Source organism: Lutjanus erythropterus, chromosome 11, assembly GCF_056507025.1.
Source record: "Lutjanus erythropterus isolate fLutEry1 chromosome 11, fLutEry1.hap2, whole genome shotgun sequence".
In the NCBI taxonomy this organism is placed as follows: domain Eukaryota; kingdom Metazoa; phylum Chordata; class Actinopteri; order Lutjaniformes; family Lutjanidae; genus Lutjanus; species Lutjanus erythropterus.
This window is the reverse complement of record NC_139327.1, coordinates 41,255,969-41,275,224: the sequence shown is the minus strand read 5'-3', so window position 1 is coordinate 41,275,224 and position 19,256 is coordinate 41,255,969. Positions and strand designations below refer to the sequence as shown.

General features: G+C 42.6%; 1 long non-coding RNA gene and 1 pseudogene across 1 annotated transcript; both read left to right on the top strand.

Moving 5' to 3' along the window:
• The first annotated feature begins 313 nt into the window (after positions 1 to 313).
• Positions 314 to 13,130, top strand: LOC146319646 (uncharacterized). Its single transcript, XR_014771585.1, has 5 exons — positions 314 to 657; positions 1,733 to 1,800; positions 8,683 to 8,787; positions 11,853 to 11,960; positions 12,683 to 13,130. It is a non-coding gene; the product is annotated as an uncharacterized LOC146319646 (long non-coding RNA).
• A 737-nt stretch (positions 13,131 to 13,867) lies between these two features.
• The window catches only part of LOC146319645 (uncharacterized), a 5,789-nt pseudogene continuing 400 nt past the window's right edge, over positions 13,868 to 19,256 (top strand).

Here is a 19,256-nt window from a genome sequence, read left to right as displayed (position 1 = left end):
TCTTGTGTTCTCCATGTTTAACTGGTCTGTACCATGGGAACCTTTAAATAATACACCACAAGGTGCAGCAGGAACAACAGTGTCAGGTGGAAATCCCCAAAGTTTCCATCAAAGATCCTCTGGACTCTAACCCACAGGAGGCATCCAGACCTGATTCCAACACAAACGTGTACATCTGAAACATGACACCCTTAAATTTGCCTGGACTCGTAGAGGAGAGGTGTTTTCAAATGTGACATCATTGTTTCCAGGAACAGTGGGAGGGTCTTTATCAGACAGAACTTTCTAGAGCTGAGATCAGTCGGTCAAAAGAGGCAGATCAGGGTTCATCAGTTTTACGCTCAGACTTTGTTCAACTAACTAGTTTCTTCAAAGTGTTCTGAGGTTCTAGCAAAAACTTCTCAGAGTGTTTTTGACTAAGAATTCAGATCTTTTTCTGCGCCAACAATAACTTAGATTTTGTTTTGGCAGCAGTGAGGTGGATCCTTCACACGTCCTGTTTCCTGAGAGGCAGTCTGAGTTCCAGTTGGGTCAGTTCAGACTGGATCAGTGCTGCTGTGAGCATCATCACATCAGCCTGTTTTCTCTGACTGTCTGTGAAAAGTTCAGAGAGTCTGTTGTGATTTTGACTCGGTTAAAGAAAGAAACTCTTTCCTGGTGAGTTTTTCTCCTGCTGATGTCATCATGTCACAGTGTTTCAGTGTTTCTGCTCCTGAACTCTGTCGGCGTTTCACACGTCACTGGATCTTGTCTAAAGCAGCGTGAAATGTCTGCATTGACTGATGGTAGAAATGTTTGTGTGGTGTAACCATAAAAAAACTGTACCAAATAATTTGACTTACTTCTCAGTAAAAGATCCAGTAAACTAGTTTGGTTTAATCTTACATGAGTAGTAGTTAATATTTACTGCACCATTATTCTCCATATTCTCGTTAATCATGTGAGTCAACTTCCTCAAGTGTCTCGTAGTATCACTGTCATTATTGGTAATATTGTGCAAGAAGGCCATGTAACAGGAAATGACATCACAGAGAAAAGCACCTGATGATCCAACCTGTTGTGTACCAGTCAGAAAATCTTTAAAATATAATAAGATCTTTGTTTTAGAATGATCAATGCTTTGGTTTACATGTTAAATAGCCTGACTGCAGGAAAACACCAATCATTCATCATAATTATAAAAATGAGTATTTACTTTAAAAAAGATGTTTCAGATCTTTACACCAATTTCTCGTGTTCACAGGCGTCCATGATAATTCCTGTGAAATCTGATTTCAATTAAATTCCTATTACAAGCTTTTCTGTTAGAGGCCAGTTTAATCAAATATCAATAGTTTATGATGCTGATTAAAGATGTACCATGTAGAACTATTTTTAAGTGGTCAGTATTACATTTTTTGACAAAGACTTTATTATTAAAGCTCTGTGAGGTCAGAAAAAATGATTATGTTGAACAGTCTTTGTGTTTTTGAAACATTTAGCTTTAAAGCACATCTGTATCTGTTCACTTTTAAGTGGAATCAATATAAAATATCATGTAACATGTAATTTCATAATACAGCTGAATAAAGTGGGTGAACAGTGACACCTGCTGTTGAACACAGACAACAGGTTTAAAAGACATAAAACACCAATAATTCAGATGGAATTCATGTTACTTAAAAAGTAAAATTCATTTAACTTCTGTCATTTCATAATTAACACAATATAACTGACCCTTTTTTCCCAGCAGACGTCACTTTAGAGGAAGGAAAAAGTGATTTTTGACAGAAGACGAGTGAACATAAATCCTGCTGAAAGGTCAGTTTCCTTCATGATGATATAAAAGTTTCCTGTTGTCAGAAGTTTTTCCTGAAATTGTTCTCTGTCAAACGTGATTTTCTGTTGCAGTCTAATAACATGTTGTTAAACATAAACACAAGTTATCACAGATTATTTAGAAAACAGGTGTTTTAGTATATGTTCTCTGCTCATAAAGAAAAAAAACATCAAATTTTAATTTACTGATAATCCTCATAGAATGTATTTCTCAGTGTTTTAAAATGAAGTCATTATTTTCACAAGTACACTTAAATACGCTTTAGGTGGATAAAATATTTAATATTTCTTATTCTTTTGTGGTTACACACATAACATTTTCAGGTACATTCAGTTTTACTTAAAAAAAAAAAAGGTTTGTTACTGACCCTTAAATTAAATATTGACTTTTAGTGACACATAAATCTTGTTCATAATATGCAGTTAAAACAAGAACAGAAGCTCTTCAGGTGTTCAGGCTGATACAGGTTTTATGTAAAGTTTGGCACATTTAAAGGGACAGTGTGTAATATTTTGGAAGATGCAGTGTTTTGATCAGTTGTATATTGTAGAAAAATGCACTTAAACTAAATAGTCTATAAAATAAAATGAAATTAATTCTGTGATAAACACATTATCACAGAATTAATAACAGATTAGAGTGAATGTATGTTTTAATATGGAATTCAGTGATGGCTAAGCTGTTTGGCCACGCCTACCACCAAAAGCTCAGACAAAAGTTTTCACCATGATGAATGTGTTTCATGCACCACTGAGCAAATTAAGTCCCTTAAAAATGTGATTGAAGATTGTGGAGAAGAAGAAAAAGAATCTGATGAAATCCAATAGGCTCCTTGCACCATTTGGTGCTCAGGCTCTAAATATTATTAAAGGGCACAAAGAGCTTGTTAAATGTATTTACCATAACTTAAAGAACTACAACCTCCACATTTCCACGTCACACCAACATTAAAACAAAACTAAAATAAAAATAGAATGAGCAAAAAAAAAGAATTCCAATAAGAAATTTGAAAATGCTCAGAATTTGGTCTTTGGAGTATATTTTTAGCCTCTTTGCCAACAAGTTAGCCAACTTGGACACCAAAGGATGCCTTCAGTCTTCTAGTTTAATACGAGTCCAGTACAGAGAGAAATGTCAGCTGAGGACGTGAGGACCCGCCAACAGAGTTTAACAAGCTAACAGGCTAACAAGACAAACATTCACCAACCGGCAACAGCACGTTAGCTAATAATGCTAACAAACATCTAACACTGATACTATAACACAACCAAGTTACAACACAACACTGAATGACTCAGTTACTGTAATGTTAGCTAATGTTAAAATATCAAAACACACAGCTGATAGAGTGAGCTACATAAATACTTATTCTTTGTATCAGAAATGTTTTAGTGTTTACAGAACCATGTTTAAATTAAAATATAACACATGTATGGGTATAAAGTGCTTACTTACCTGAAATGCAGAGCCTTGGATAAACAGCATTCAAGCAGCTTCTGACTGAAATCCTTTGTTATGAGGATGTGCAGACTTGTGTCAGCATGTCTGCACATATGTGAAAATTAAATTGCACATGTTTTCTAATTAGGTTTAACTGAGTGAAATTAACTTGTTTTAAAGTACTTAAAACAATTAAGTAGGTTTAATAAGCCAGATTAAAACACATAACCTTTACTAGGGAACTAGAATAGTGACACCCCGGAACATTCTGCCCTCCACCGAAAAACAATCATCACTACACAGAGAGTCCACACAGCTCTCCAACCTGTTTACCAGAGCAGAAGGAAATTTTTGTGAGAAAGGGCTTTCATGTCTGCATCTGCTATAGGTTCATATGGGGCCTTAGTGAGAGATGTAAGTACAAGAGGCAAGTCCCACCTTGGTGTCCGGTAGGTATGGCTTGGACACAACCGACAAGTTCCCCTCAGAAACTGACACACTAAGGGATGCCGACGCGCTGGCAGGCCATCAGTTCCCCCACGGAACACTGAAATGGCCACGGTGTAAAGCCTAATTGCACTGGCTGCCTTGTCTTGGTCCAACTGAGACTGCAAAAATCAAAGGACAGTACAGAACAGCTTAATGGGTCTTTACTGGTTACTTGGCTTGGATAAATGGAGCTCTATCATTTCTCAGTGTTTCACAGACAGTCTTGTCTAGCTGTTGAGAGACGGACTCTGCAGGGGCCGGACCCACAGGCAAAGGGTGTTTGGGTTTGGGTGTCAAATCTGCCCATCTACCAGTGACAGAAAGTCCACTCTGGGTGGCAGTTGCCACAGGTGACAGGTATTAGACAAAGCAGGTCTGAAAACCAGGGCCTTCCTGACCAGTGTGAAGCCACCAACAGAACTATGTAGCAGACTTGCAGAATCAGAAGGAGAGGAGCAAAAGTGTACAACAAGCCTGTTGGCCAGTCTTGGAAGAGAGCATCAAGACCCAGACTGCCCCCCTGAACTGTGAGGGAGAACCATTCCAGGCAATGTGTCGTTTCCATGGATGCAAAAAGACTGACTTGGACTACCCTGTATCGTGTCCAGATTTGGATCACTACACGCGGCTGTAACCACCACTGTCTTGGGAGAGGCCCTGACCTTAACAGAAAGCCGGCTACCATGTTTGCCACACTCAGGATGTGGACTGCTTTAGAGAGGTCAGTTGAGGCCACGCCCATATCAGTAGTGCCCTTATCACCTGGAGACAGCGTAGTGACCTCGTACCACCCTAATGATTTACTGTAGAGATGCTGTCTGTTCCCACCAGCACATGCTTGTGATGTAAAAATGGCAGCAAACCCCTGAGAGTGAGATGAATGGCGCTCAGTTTGAGCACATTTATGTGTTCTGATGACCGAGGCAGTTCCCATGTGCACTCTTCTTCCAGTTCACCATGAAGCCCAGGGACTAGATGTGAGCCAGCTACATCTCTGTGTCCTGGACTATTTGATGTTGAAAAGGGGCCACAGATTAACAAGGCGTCCAGGTATGGCAGGATGTTTAAACTCTGCACCTGAAGAGGAGCCAATCAGCTGAAACCACCCACATAAAGATTCTTTGTGACAGTGACAGGCAGAATGGAAGACCTTGAAGCAGGTAAACTTGGCCCTGGAAAGCAAAGTGGAAAATGAGTCTGTGTTCTGGACAAATCAGGACATGGAAATATGCATCTTTCAGATGGAGGGATGTAAACCACTCTCCTTCTGATGGACTGCATCACTATCTTTGTTTGAATTGTTTTGAATGGAAATACCTTCAGGTATTGGTTTAGGTGCTTGAAGCTGAGGATGGGCTGATGACCGCCATCTTTCTTTGGAACTATGAAATAGGTGGAATAAAACCCCAACCCACCAATATGGGCTCTAGTAGTGTTGGTGTTGGGCTGGGGGGAGGGGGGACACTGCAGCTGGTACCAATGAGCTACTGTTGACAAAACCAATGGGTTCAACGCTGTTCCCTCCCAACTGGATTGAGAAAGTTGGGAGGGACAGTCAACAGCATGCAGGACGGCTGTTGCTTTCTGCACTCCTGCTGACCTTTCCCTTAGGAGTGAGGCCTCCTCTCAAGGTTTCTGGCAGCATTTTGACTGTGGGCACAGAAACTCTGTTCCTGTGCTCGAGCAGGGCCACCACCCCCATGTCTGTCAGGCTGACTGCTGATTTGAGGTGCTTTAAACCTCTGTCTGAAGGCTGTAGATGGCTTGCTGCAAGCCCACTGGACAGTTTACCTCAGTGTAATAGAGCTCTCAGCCCTGTCTAGAACATCCTGAGAACCTGGGTGAAAATTCATCAATTCATTTCTTATGACACCTGGCAAAGAGGTCTGAGCCAGCCATGTTTGCCTGTGATGTAATACAGCTGATGACATAGTCTCGCCTACATCACGTATCAAAGCACAATCAGTTAGCGCCTTGGAATCCTGATCCTCTGTGCTATCCATTTTTCGAAAGGCTGCCAGGAGTACAGGGAAAGCATTGTCTACACAAGCCACATATGCAGCGGCACTAAATAAGTGTGAAATCAGGTGGTCGGTTTTCCTACATTTTAAAGCTTGAGCGTGGTCACGTTAGTAACAAGGATGGGCTGTTGAGGAAGAGGACTGGAGACTGTGACATGTTATGGGCAGGTTGTACACACCATCAGGAGAGTTCATCATCCATACATTGGTTCAATGCCACCTTTCTTTCTTCCTTATCCAATCAGCGGAGTGAGAAATAAAGCACGTACCAGAGCTGCTCCCTGTATATTGGAGGAAGAAGGAAGAGGAAGATTCGAAGCATCGATCCATCCAGCTGTGCCATGGAATTTCTCCGAGACATCAGACAGCGTGTTGGACTCAACGATCAATATGAGCTAACAATTCATGTCTTTGGAAAAGTCATCACTGTGCCACTGACAATTCTGAATCCATTACTTTACCGCAATTGCAGTTGCCATGAGATTGCCCTGAGATTTGTTTTTAAATTGCTCAGCGGTGTTAAGATCTCCGGAGAAACCCTCGTGAAGATTCTTGTTAGAAAGTTGCCTGACGTCCTGTCAGCAGGAAGAGTGTGGTTTCGGAGGCAGGTTCACTCGACTGAACCGGGATTGAACCAGAACTTCACTGATCAATATGAGATCGTGTAAGACCTTTGTATCGAATTGGAAAATTAACCCTTGTGTGGAGTTTGGGTCCTGGGAAAAATCATGGACAAGCCCCCATTTGTCACAAACTTGGCTCAAAGAATGTGACGAGAAGGGGAGTCCACATAGAAGGTTTACCTAAAAACAAACAAACAAGAATAATTTATAAATCAAAGCCACCACAAAGACAAACTAACAAACAATTGTGCAAGGTGGATACCAGTTATATGACCTGACTCCGCCCACATCTGGAGGAAGAAGCCTGGTCGCAGAGTTGTTACAATGATTTTTTTCAACCTGAGACTCACTGGACTAATTTTCTGTGAAGAACATATAAAAGAACACATTTTTCAATGAGTACACACTGTGCAACCCCCCCCACCCCACACTGGGCCTTGGCGATTGGAGGAAAATACCACCTATCAACAATGGGCTGAATCTAGCACCGGTTGTTTTTTTGAATTTTTTTGGGCCGATTTTCGGGTGATATTTCTCATATTATTTTGCTGATGTAATGGTCTGCAGAGTGACACCCGCCGCTCCACACCACGCCCCCATCCAGTGGTACAGGACACGCCCACTCAGCCATCAGGCCGTACCATGTGCTGCCATGTTAGAGGGGATTTGTTAGTTAGTTAGTTTTTCCTTTATGTTAGTTCGAGTTAATGTCCAACTTGTTTCCCCCCTTTTCCCCAAGCCAGTATATAAATGTTCTCTCATGTCTCATTATGTGGGGGCAGTTTGTTAAGTTAACACTTTGCTTTGTTTCTGCTATTTTGATTCTTGTTCTATTTTCTTGACCTTATTTATAGACCTAGTTATTAAGTACTTGTTTTGTACTGTTTTGCATTTTTCGGATCAATAAAAACTCTACTTTTTCCAACAAATCCTTTGTTCTCCTCATTGCCTCACTGCCTGGTCCCTGATACCACCTCTGCCTGTGATTTCTTTAAATCTGAGTCCTGAGCTGGCCACCAAGATGAACACAAGACCACGGTGTGCATCAAACATCATCTCCACTGGCCTGGTCTGCACACAGAAGTCTGCAGAAGTCGCCCTCAGTGCCAAGTAACATCTGCTAAAACTCCCTCCAGAGTCCTGATGTTTTTACACTCAAATACATGAAAGCAAAATCAGTTGCTTTCTGTCTGGTGCAGTTCATTTCCAGAGGTATCATCTCTCATGAAATCTTTACTGATCAGGGAACGAACTTCATGTCCACTCTGCTAAAACACATGTACCAGTTATTTGGTATAAAGTGCCTGAGGGTGACACCGTATCATCCCCAAACTGATCGACTGTCAGAGGGCTTCGACCAGATCTCCTTTTCACATACGGGGAATTGCCCCAAGCCTGAAATGGCTTCTCTCCATTTGAGCTTTTGTACGGGTATGAAGTCCAAGGACCACTCTCTGTTGTCCAGATGAGAGATCGATAGGAGAAGAAGAACAAGCTTGCCCAATTAAACGTGACGGAGGCCCAGCAACAGCAGACATCTTGTTATAATCAGTCAGCAAGGCAGGGATCCTTCAACCCTGGACAGAAAGTGCTAGTGTTCATCCACAGTCATAACATCAAGCTTCTGGCAAAGTGGGAAGGACTGTGTAAGATCCTGAAGAAACTTTGGTGCCCCATAAACCAGGTATCAAACCAAGCAGCCACGATTCAGTAGGGTTCTGTGTATAAATCTCCTGAAGTGCAGCGACCAGAGAGGAAAGAAGTGATGCTCAACAGAGGTGAGGCAGAAGAGGAGGAAGTGGACGGGCGACACTTACCTCCGGCTGGTGCGGCGGTGGACCGTGACCTCAGCCACCTCTCGGAAGACAAGCAGCTCCAGGTGAGAGAAATCTGTCATTCAGAGGTATTCCAGGAGAATCCTGGGAGAACAAATATTGTTGAGCATGACGTTGTTGAAGACGGTCTGGCAAAGTTACAGGATTCCTGAACACCTGCTACCCTTGCTGAAAAGGGAGACTGATCCGATGTTGTCCCTGGGGGTCATCAAGACTTTGAAAATCCAGTGGTGTAACCCGGTGGTCCTGAGGGAGGGGCAGAATATTGTTCACATACTCATGTCATTACTTTAAGCTCACACATTAACTTTATTTGTAGTCAACCACACCAAAAAACAACTCATCACATTACACAGTTTTTAAATTTGTAATCTTTATTGCTTCTAGCATTAAATTGTTTGAAGGGTAAAACAAGCAATTTTCTGTCATATTAATCCTTTTGTCTTTGTCTCGAGTTACCATGCTGGTGGGAGGTCTCTTCCTGGAGCAGCAGAAGGCGTGGCCAAGAGCGAATGACTGTTAGATCTTCATCAGGCCGTACCATGTGCTGCCATCTTGGGGTATGTTAGTTCTACTTAACATTCTTCTTGTTTCCCCCTTTTGTATCGTGTTTGGTTTGGCCAAGTCATTTTAATTAGATGTTAATACCTTGATTTGTTACTGCTGTTTTGAGTAGTATCAGTGTTAAATATTATTTTGTATTTTTTGGGTCAGTAAAGACCTTATTTTTTCCAACAAAACTCTTGTTCTCCTCGCTGCTCACTGCTTGGTCCCTGACGCCACCTCTGACTGTGACTTCATTAAATCTGAGTTCTGCTTTGTGAAACATGATTTGCCTCATTGAACTGTGAAAAATCCCCCTGATATGTTCATTTACATTTTAAGTTGCAGGTGCAGGTTTTGTGTCTGATGGTAGAATCACTTTCTGTGGCATTTACAAATCACATTTATGATTCAGAACAAGCTCCATCACACATTAACCTACAAAACACAACAACAACTCACTAAATGCTTCACCTGTTCAGACCATAAATGATGACAGCCTGACACACAGTGTGGCTAACGTTAGCAGAGCTAGCAGCAGTAGGTTAATGTTTGTGTCTGTGCTGAATGTGGTCACATGATGCTCCAGTCAAATCAGTTTATTCTGTCACAGCCTACAGTCTGTTATTTCTATTTTCTGGATTAAAACACAGTCCAGTGTTCATGGTTTAGCAGCTCAGTGAACTGACCCTTCACTAAGCCCCACCCTCCTTAGTTACTGCCAAGCTCTCCATTCTCTCACTGCATTTATGCAGTTTACAGTGATAACGGCGACAGATTTAACGATGAAACTGGAAGCAATTGTTGAAACTCAAGGTCTGTTTCCTTAGAGACATAAACAAAAGCAGATTCTCATTTCCAGCTGATGACGGTGGATTTTGTCGCTAAAATAATGAGTCACAAACACATTTCATGAGTGTAGCTGGCTGATGTAAGCTAATGCTAATGCTAACTTGACTTGAGTCCGCTGAGAGAGTCCAGCTGATGTTTTAATGTTTCCATCTGACACGTTTTAAAACAAGAACCCTGTGAAAGTGTTTATGTAAAGTCAGCTAACAGCTGTGTACATGATATAACATTAATGCTAACAGACTGAGGCTAAAGCTAGCTTACATCTCAGCTAACATTGGTCAGATGGTGAAATACAGCAGGTATATCTACATGATAGATGACAGAAATACACTCATTAACTTGCGAAAAGGAAGAGCAGGGAAGCTTGTCTGCTAAGCTATGATTGGACAGTTGCTGTTGGAGGTGGGGCTTAGTGAAGGGTCAATTCATTAAACAAAGTCATAACTCATGTCACAGATCGACCATGGGTGGGGGGGGGGGTCTGTAACATACCAAACAGAGAGAGAGCAGCTTTGGTAGGTTGGCCTTTTCCTCTTGAGCAGCACACAGGTGGAACACAGAACACATAGAACTGAGGAACATCATGTCTCTGAACTTGTTCTCCAGATCAATTAAACAGTCCAGTATGTTGTCATGATCTTATGTCCTCTGTCAGGGCTCATGAGCTCCTGTTATGTCACCGTCCTGAGAGTTGTGCTTGTGTGCTGTTTACAGCGACTTGAAGTGAGGAGGAGCAACACGTCTCCGGCTTGTCAGCGCAGCGGTGTCGCTCACTTTTGCATGTGATGCAAAACATTAAAAATGACGTCATTATAACAAAAAGTATAAACCTGCAGTGCTTGAAGTGCTAGCTTGGGGGATCGGGAGTTTTGTGGCTTCAGCAGGATGATGAAGACGAAGGTGCGCAAATAAATTGGTTGTCTGAACATTTTTCACGGACACACATTTGTTGCATATTTTGCAGATAGGCTTTGTTGTGTCCGTCGGCTCACCTCTGGCATCTGGGATAAACCCAAAAAACTCCCAAATTGGAGATGTGGCGTTTTTCTCTGCCACCAAAGCCACAGCGGTGTCAGTGTTGGCAGTGTTGCTGACTGGTAGCGATCAACATAAGACACGTGCCAAGGACACGTGCCGCCCCTGCCCCCTTGCCAATTTAATTGTGTATTGGCAATCTAGAGCAATGACAATCTACAATTTGAACTTTAGAGGCAATCGCACAGCCCTAGTTTAGAACTACGCTCATACGGAGTGACACTTTCAAACATGTCGGGCAATGATGCCTGTCTTGGGTTTAGCGTGTGTGGCGCGCTGGTGCTACAACTGTCGTAAATGGCTTTGTGATGTTTTTTAACTGCTGGAGGAGGTTTGTAGTGTTGTTGAAGAAGCAACAGTAGCACTGCATGTTCTGTACAACACCTGACGCTGCGCAGCATCTTCCTTTTTAAGTGCAGCATAAAAAGCCGATGCAGTCGAGTGGTATGTTGTCTCTCTCTCGCTCGCTCACTCTTGCTAGTCACGTGACCACTTTTTTTTATGTGGCCACATTGAAATCGCACAAGTTGCAATTAGAAAATTGCGTTCTATCATATCGCGATATTATTGCAAATGCAATTAATCGTTCAGCCCTACTTTTATCTGTGCTTTTGTGTGTTATTTTATTTTTATTTTAATGTCTTTTTCTCATATATTTACACACCATCAAGTTTCCAGGGATGAAAATGAAAAAGGTGAAAGTGAGCCTGTGTGGTTAAATCTGTCACATTTACCAATCAACTGATGATTTTAATTAATGTGCATCATCCCTTCTTAAATAAAATAAACATAAACACAAACATAATGACAAAGAGTTTTCAGAGACTCATTTCAGAGTCAGAACTCACAGGAAGTTATAATGATTGATCACATTTGCAGGAAAGTTATGGAAATTGAAGAAATTTGAAAGTTGTGCAGAATTTACAGGGATTGGTTGAATTTGTGTGATTTGTTGTGATTGATATTCACTAATGATGAACAGTCCAGCAGAGAGCAGGAGACGTTCTGGAGCCTCATACACTGTGTGTTTATGTAACACAACAGACACACTTCCTGCTGTGTGTCAGCTCAGTCAGGACAGTCCTCCGATCAACTGACTCCAGACCAGCTGTTCTGTGTGCTGTGAATTCATCTGTAAAGACTGTATGTTGTAAAGCACATACATGATACAAACCTTTTGTTTCTTTATGTTCAGGTGAAGTTGTCTGTGGATGTTGAACATCGAGGAACAACTTTGTGGCTTGAACGGCAGTGTTGTGTTCAAACTATTCCAACTTTCTTCTGGAGCATTCTGGGAGTCAAGGTAAAAATGTGCATGAAGTACTCTGATTGGCCAATATTATCTGCCAATATATTCCAACAAAACTGAACTGACTGAGTTTTAACATTTGTGTGTTTGCATCACTTGAACATTTTCATATTGTTATTTATTCCACATTAACCCATCAAATTCAATAAACGCTCGTAATTTCAGAAAACTGTGTAAATGATCCATTTGTGTGTATTTGAGTGCACACGCATGAGACTTGTAAATTAACATAATTAACACCCCAATAATACCATATATGGATGCATTTCCTGCTCCATGTGTCAGGAAGTGGTCATTGATGAAAAGACAAAAAGAACTTTACAGGTTGTTGTCAGGCTTCTGCAGAGGCTTGATGATGAGCTGTGTGATAGAAATTCCCATTTCTGATGTAATCCTGTATCTGCATACTGTAAGTACCTAAATACAGGACAGAGAGGAAGGCCCAATATACTTGTATGATGCACAAGACAACATGAGATAGAACAAGCCAGAAGTGCTGTATTGTTTTCCTGAATGTCCTGTACCATCATGTGATAACAATATGCAACTCACCCTTTCCTGACCTTGCATTTATCTGTGTATAAAACACTGACACATTCTCTGTTCTGGGCTCATTCCGCCCAGTTCATTCTTTGACTGTGCTGTGAGTCCATCTGCAGATGCTTGAGTAAACCTCACAGAAAGACAAGTTTCTGAATCCGTGCCTTATTCAACAGAAATTGCCACCACAAACTTGGCGTTGTCGGCAGGATCACTCGTGTGAGAGGACACCGGGAACTCAGCGCGGCAGGTGAAGACTGTGCACAGCTAGAGTCCGGGACTCTAACTCCAACCTCCCCTGTCAAAGGAGGGTAGAGAAGTGGGGGCCTGACGCCTGAGGACCGGGGCCCGCTCACCGCTGTGATCCAATGAACCAGGTGGCTTAAGAACACTGTCTTTCTGGTAAGTACTGACTCAGGAATATAGGAAGAGATTCTCACCACTGACGAGTGGGGTGTGAACAGACGTGTCAGCAGGGCAGGTTTAGGAAACCGCTGTAGAATCCAGGAAGCTTCGGGTCTGGGACCAGTTTGGTTTTTTGTATGTGAAAACAGTACTGTTGAAAATTTTAAAAGTGTCTTTTTAGGTGTGTAAAGATTCTTACATTGTATTTCTAAATACTGTGTATAACTGACGAGTTACTAGGGCAGGTAGACTCCAATTATTTTATATAATTAGGACAGTCACCGCTAGAACTGCTAGGGCAGGTAGACGCTAATTACTCTTTCTATGTATTAGAGGAGCAGTTGGGGCAGGTCACCGCTAGAGAATTTCACCAAAGAAAGACATTAACAAAAAAAAAAAAATAAAAATAGAGAGGAGTTACATAAGACAGAAGTTAAGAATAAGTAAAAAAGCAACGTAAACTTTAAAAACTCCAATACATTTCTTTTTCTTCTTTTCCTTTTTTTTGTCTTTAAAGCTTAAGTCCTCTCCCATAAAACCAGTATAGCTCCACGGTTCCAAAACAAACCACCTCAATTGAGTACAAGAAATCTTAACTTTTTGCTAAAGTAATTACAATAATAAATAAACAAATCACCCTTGGGAAAAAAAAAAAAAAAGCCAAAGGGGAAATGGGTTCAAACAATAGCAAGAACAACAAACCAGGAGATAATGAAAATCCACCTCAACTAACTTCTCCTAACATTCAATACATGATTACTAATTATGGAAAACACAGCACTGACCAACTCAACGTGTGGGTTAAAGAGTGCAGGTTTCCAAGTACTGGCAGTTTTGCATAAAACAACTGCAACTCTTAAAAACAAAATTAGAAGAAAAGGAGAGGCAAAGCAAAGCAGAACAAAGCAACAGATCCACTAATCTCTACGTCTCACTGTCTCAAACTAGATCCTGACCTGGACTCTGCTCCATCCAGAAGGCAGCCTCAGCCAGCACTGCAACCACCTAGCTTCCATGTGCAGCCACTCTACCCAGACCTCAGCAACAGAGAGGGGCAGCAGGAGACGCAAGCAACCCAGTGACCTCCACCACATGTGCCCCCAAGCCAGACCACCACAAGAGACTTTGACGGCACCACCGAGGAAATGGCTGCAGGAGATGGCCATGCCCAGCTGATCTACAGGCCATGGACATATGGCGACATGAATGATGCTGCTACTCACCTCCCTCTGATCCAAAATGGGGGGACAGAGTATTCAGCACAGCTCAAGGTCTTCTGCCAACTTGAACGGCAACCAATTGGACCGAGGTGGCCAGAGACTTCCCAGCAAATGACCAGAGACTCACAAACCGGGCTTGGGACCATGGGGACAATGTCCAGTACCGACAGACAATAACTGAACTCTGACAAAATAAAATTTCCCTGTTAAGGCTGGACATGGGCAGAATGTCTGCATGTAAACAAAAGGAGGACGAGACTGTGACTGATTACTTCACAAGACTTACTGAGGCCCACACCGCACATAGTGGGCTCCAAAGACCAAATGCCAAGAGGCAACAGGGCTGCCTGTTTCAAGTGTGGGAAACGGAGACATTGGGCAAAGAACTATCTTGATAACAACAATCAGGCTGCATGACTAGTGGAGGAGCCGAGGACAGAGATGGATACATCTGGTTTGAACACAGGCTGAGACGAGAGACCAACCACCACATCAGGCACGTGAGAGCACTAACAGACACACACAGACGACATGTGATGTAAAGTTAGTCACTCAGCAGGCATTAAACATCTCGAGTTTACACAGAAAACGGGTGAAGAAAGGGTTCTTGAGCTTTATGCTAAATACTCGCACAAGGCATACAAACAAATGCCAACACTAACACTTACCGTGCATAACAAAGACATCACTTTTCTGGTAGACTCAGGAGCCACTGAATCACTCATCAGACACCAAGAGTTTAAACCTACCCCTAAGATGAGTTTAAGATATCTAAAAACAGTGGGGGCATCAGGCACATCTGTGATAGAAGGATACACAGCTCCATTATCATGTCAGGATGAAGTTGAAGGGAAATTCAAACACTCATTTTTGATGTCAAAACACTGCCCACTTAACCTGAGAGGAAAAGATTTAATGTGTTTGTTGCTAAAACAACATCATTTGTACAATATGGTAAAGAGGATCTGATATATGCATACCAATGGAGAATCCCACACACTGCACTAACTTCTGTAAACAACACTCTCATACAGGAGGCCAAAACATTCACCACAGGTACACACACATCATGGACACATATGATCTGCACTGCACATCCCACATCTCTTTAGTAGCAGACACTGAGTTTGAGGACAAATGGTACTGAGAAGGCCATGATAAAGAAAAACTCAAGCTTGACTGGTTTTACTGGACTGATAACACGTGTTGACTCAGTAGCTTTGCCTGACTCTCTTTTCCAGAACCCATTTCAAGTTCCACTCTCTGACCGTCATGTTTCCTTGGTCAAACCTAAGAACAAAAGGTGGCAAGACTTGGGACCCTGGACCAAATTACATAATAATGCCACTGGGTGGGAGAAGACATCAGACCCTCAGGTTGATTTTCATAAAGTCCTAAAAGTGCATCGCAAAAGGTTTTCTGCTGTAGTAAATGCAGTTAGAACTGTTGAACTCATGCCAGATGCAGAGTTGCAGTCATCAGACTTTACAAGGTTCAAAAAACAAACAAAAACCCCTGTCGACCTATGGTGTGAAAACCTTTTTGGGAATGACATCACTGAAATCCCTGAACTAAAACAAGTACCATCACATTTGTGGGCACAACACAAATATGACGTAGGTCTGATAAAAGATGCTGAACCAGTTGTGATAACCCCCAAATCATCATATAGGCCCTGTCAAAATCAGTATCCTTTGAGACAAGAAGCAGTTGAAGGTATTAAGCCTGTTTTTGATGCACTCCTCAAAGCTGGAGTGATCGTTCCTTGTGAAAAATCTCCTGTTCGAACACCAATTTTTCCTGTAAAAAAAAATTTGTGACGCTGGCCAGCCAAATGAATGGAGATTTGTTCAGGACCTACAAGCAGTAAATGCTGCTGTCCATGCACGTGCACCAAATGTCCCAAATCCACACACAATTCTTTCTCAGGTTCCATCTGATAGTAAATGTTTTTCTGTTGTTGATCTGGCAAACGCGTTTTTCAGTATCCCAGTTGATCCAGATAGTCAATTTTGGTTTGCATTCTCCTTCGAAGGTAAAATGTTTACATTCACTCGGCTATGCCAAGGATTTTGCGAGTCACCAACTATCTTTAATGCAGCATTAAAGAGGAACCTGGAATCACTTGTCTTACCAGGTGGCAGTGCACTTTTGCAATATGTTGATGATTTGATGATTTGCTCCCCCACACGAGAAGCCTGTGTACAAGACACAGTGGCTTTGCTCAAACATTTAGCTGACAATGGCCATAAAGCAAGCTTATCTAAACTGCAGTTTGCCTCTGAAAAAGTCATCTTCCTGGGTCGATGATTTGCTCCCCCACACGAGAAGCCTGTGTACAAGACACAGTGGCTTTGCTCAAACATTTAGCTGACAATGGCCATAAAGCAAGCTTATCTAAACTGCAGTTTGCCTCTGAAAAAGTCATCTTCCTGGGTCATGTGATCACTGCAGAGGGCAAAACCCTCTCACCCAAACGAATCGAAGCCATCCAAAAAATTCCAAAACCCATAACCAAAAAGCAAGTCATGTCCTTCCTTGGCATGGTAAATTTCTGCAGACAGTGGATACTTGACTTTGCTGCAATCGAGGCACCATTAGCGGCAATCGCTCATGGGAAAGGCCTCTCTGCAAAAGATAAAGTTGAATGGACACCTGAAGCTGAGAAATCATTTGAAGATTTGAAGCTAGCTCTACAGTCCCCTCCAACGTTGGGCCTACCTGACTGCAACCGACCTTTTACACAGACTGTTGACGAAAAAGGGGGGTACATGACTTCAGTACTAATGCAAGACCATGGGGGACGACTAAGACCTGTAGCTTACTTCTCTTCTAAGCTTGATTCCGTAGCAGCTGGACTTCCGACTTGTCTCAGGGCTGTAGCAGCCGCTGAGAAAGCTGTTATAGCATCACGACACATTGTGGGTTATGCTGACTTGACGTTTTTAGTCCCACATGCAGTCTCAATGATTCTGCTTGAGCAAAAAACCTCCCACCTTTCAACAGCACGGTGGCTCAGATATAACACTGTTTTGCTTGACATGCCAAACATTACTGTGAAACGATGCACTGTTCTTAATCCGGCTACCCTTCTCCCCACAGCAGATGATGGACAGCCACATGACTGTGTCGCAGTAATAAATGAAGTTTGCTCCCCTTGGCCTGACCTGCAGGAAACACCACTCACCAATGCAGACTTGGAACTGTTTGTGGATGGCTCAGCTTCAAGAGACCCAGCAACTGGTAAAAATCAAGCAGGGTTTGCAGTCACAACACTACATAACACAATAATTGCTAAGCCACTCCCAGCTAACTACTCAGCCCAAGCTGCAGAGCTTGTGGCCCTGACTGAAGCATGTAAATGTGCCAAGGATAAGACAGTGAACATTTTCACAGACAGTCGGTATGCATGGGGAGTTTGTCACTCTTTTGGCCAAATTTGGGCCAACAGAAAGTTTCTGACCGCCTCAGGTAAGCCCATTGCACATCATACTCTGGTTGCTGATCTCCTTGTCGCTGTGCTACTGCCCAAACAAGTTGCTATCTGTAAATGTGAAGCCCACACTAACAACCTTGACCTAGTTTCACAGGGGAATGCCATGGCTGATGCAGCTGCAAAAGCAGCAGCAAAACAACCGATGACTACTCAATGTGTTGCTATGCCTGATCCACCACTAACACTTCCTGATGACTTACAGAAATTACAGGCGAGAGCAAGTGCTAGAAAACAACTCCCTGACATCAGCCAATGGGAAGATGAAATGCTGTGTTATTGTGCAACCCTGTCCTCTGTGCTTTCTGATATTCACAAACAGGTGAAGACAGCCCTGCCAAAAGCTACGGACATTAAACTGCATGATTTGGAGCCAGTTGACTGGGTCGTGGTGAGGGATCTGAGGAGAAAAAACTGGAGAGCACGCAGGTGGAATGGTCCCTACCAAGCACTCCTCACTACAGAAACTGCCATCAAAGGCGCAGAGAGAGCAACCTGGATCCATGCCAGCCACTGCAGATGGGTCCCAGAGCCCATTGATGACTTCTCACCAAGCGTGCATCAACATCAGCGGTAAAGCCAACGCCTTCCTCCGCCTTGTGATTGCTGTGGAGAGAGGGGTGTGTCATCATTAGGACCACACGTCTTTCGAAACTCAACAAAGGCATCACACTGAATACGGGGGTGGGCCGAGGCCTCGCTGCTGATAAGATGACGCCAACATACAAACCATGGCACCCACGACGCAGGCAGAGCCACAGGGTCTGCCCACTGTCATCATTGCCCCGCCACTACTGCTGTACGAGAGGCCTTAGGAAGGCCAGAGTCAACACTACAACATCCCAGCACCCATCGCAGGTATCCTTCCCTGTTGGGGTATGGTGAACAATGGACTAAAATAGATGAGGTTGCCATGGAACTGGAACATTTGATAGCCTGGTAGAGACTGGATCCTCTACCCTCTCCCCTACAATCTAAAGACTGAGAAATGTGGCCTTGCAAAATAGGCAAGCACTGGACATGATGCTTGCCAGCCAAGGAGGAGTTTGCCACATTGTCGGGACTGACTGCTGCACATACGTTCCAGACATTTCAGATAACATGACTCATGTTGTTTCTCACCTGAATGATCTGCTGCATGATGCAAAAAACAAGGACTCTCAGACTCCCAAAGGCTGGAGTTTGTGGTCCTGGCTGACTGGAGATGGCTGGAAAGCTACACTGATGAAATTGATGATGCCCCTGTTGATTGTAGTTGTGATGTCTGCATTACTAGCATGTTGTGTTATTCCTTTTTGATAAAGCTACGATTTCCTCTTTAATCAGGTCCACAGTCGGACAATATGTGCATTTGCCTGAAAAAAATAAGATTCTGACATTTTTCCCACTACCAGAGTGGATTCCACCGTTTAATGATGATATTGATCTCATCTGAGTTAGTCATGCCTGCACCATGCAAATAATTAATCTTGATTGATTACTATTGAAATTTTCTCCTCTGATTTGCCTTGATTCAAGTAAATCTACTTACGTTGATGATATTATAATGACATTGATAATCATGATATTGATACTATTTATTGTGACTAATGAACTAATTAATCAATGATGCCTACTGCAGATGTTGAAAAG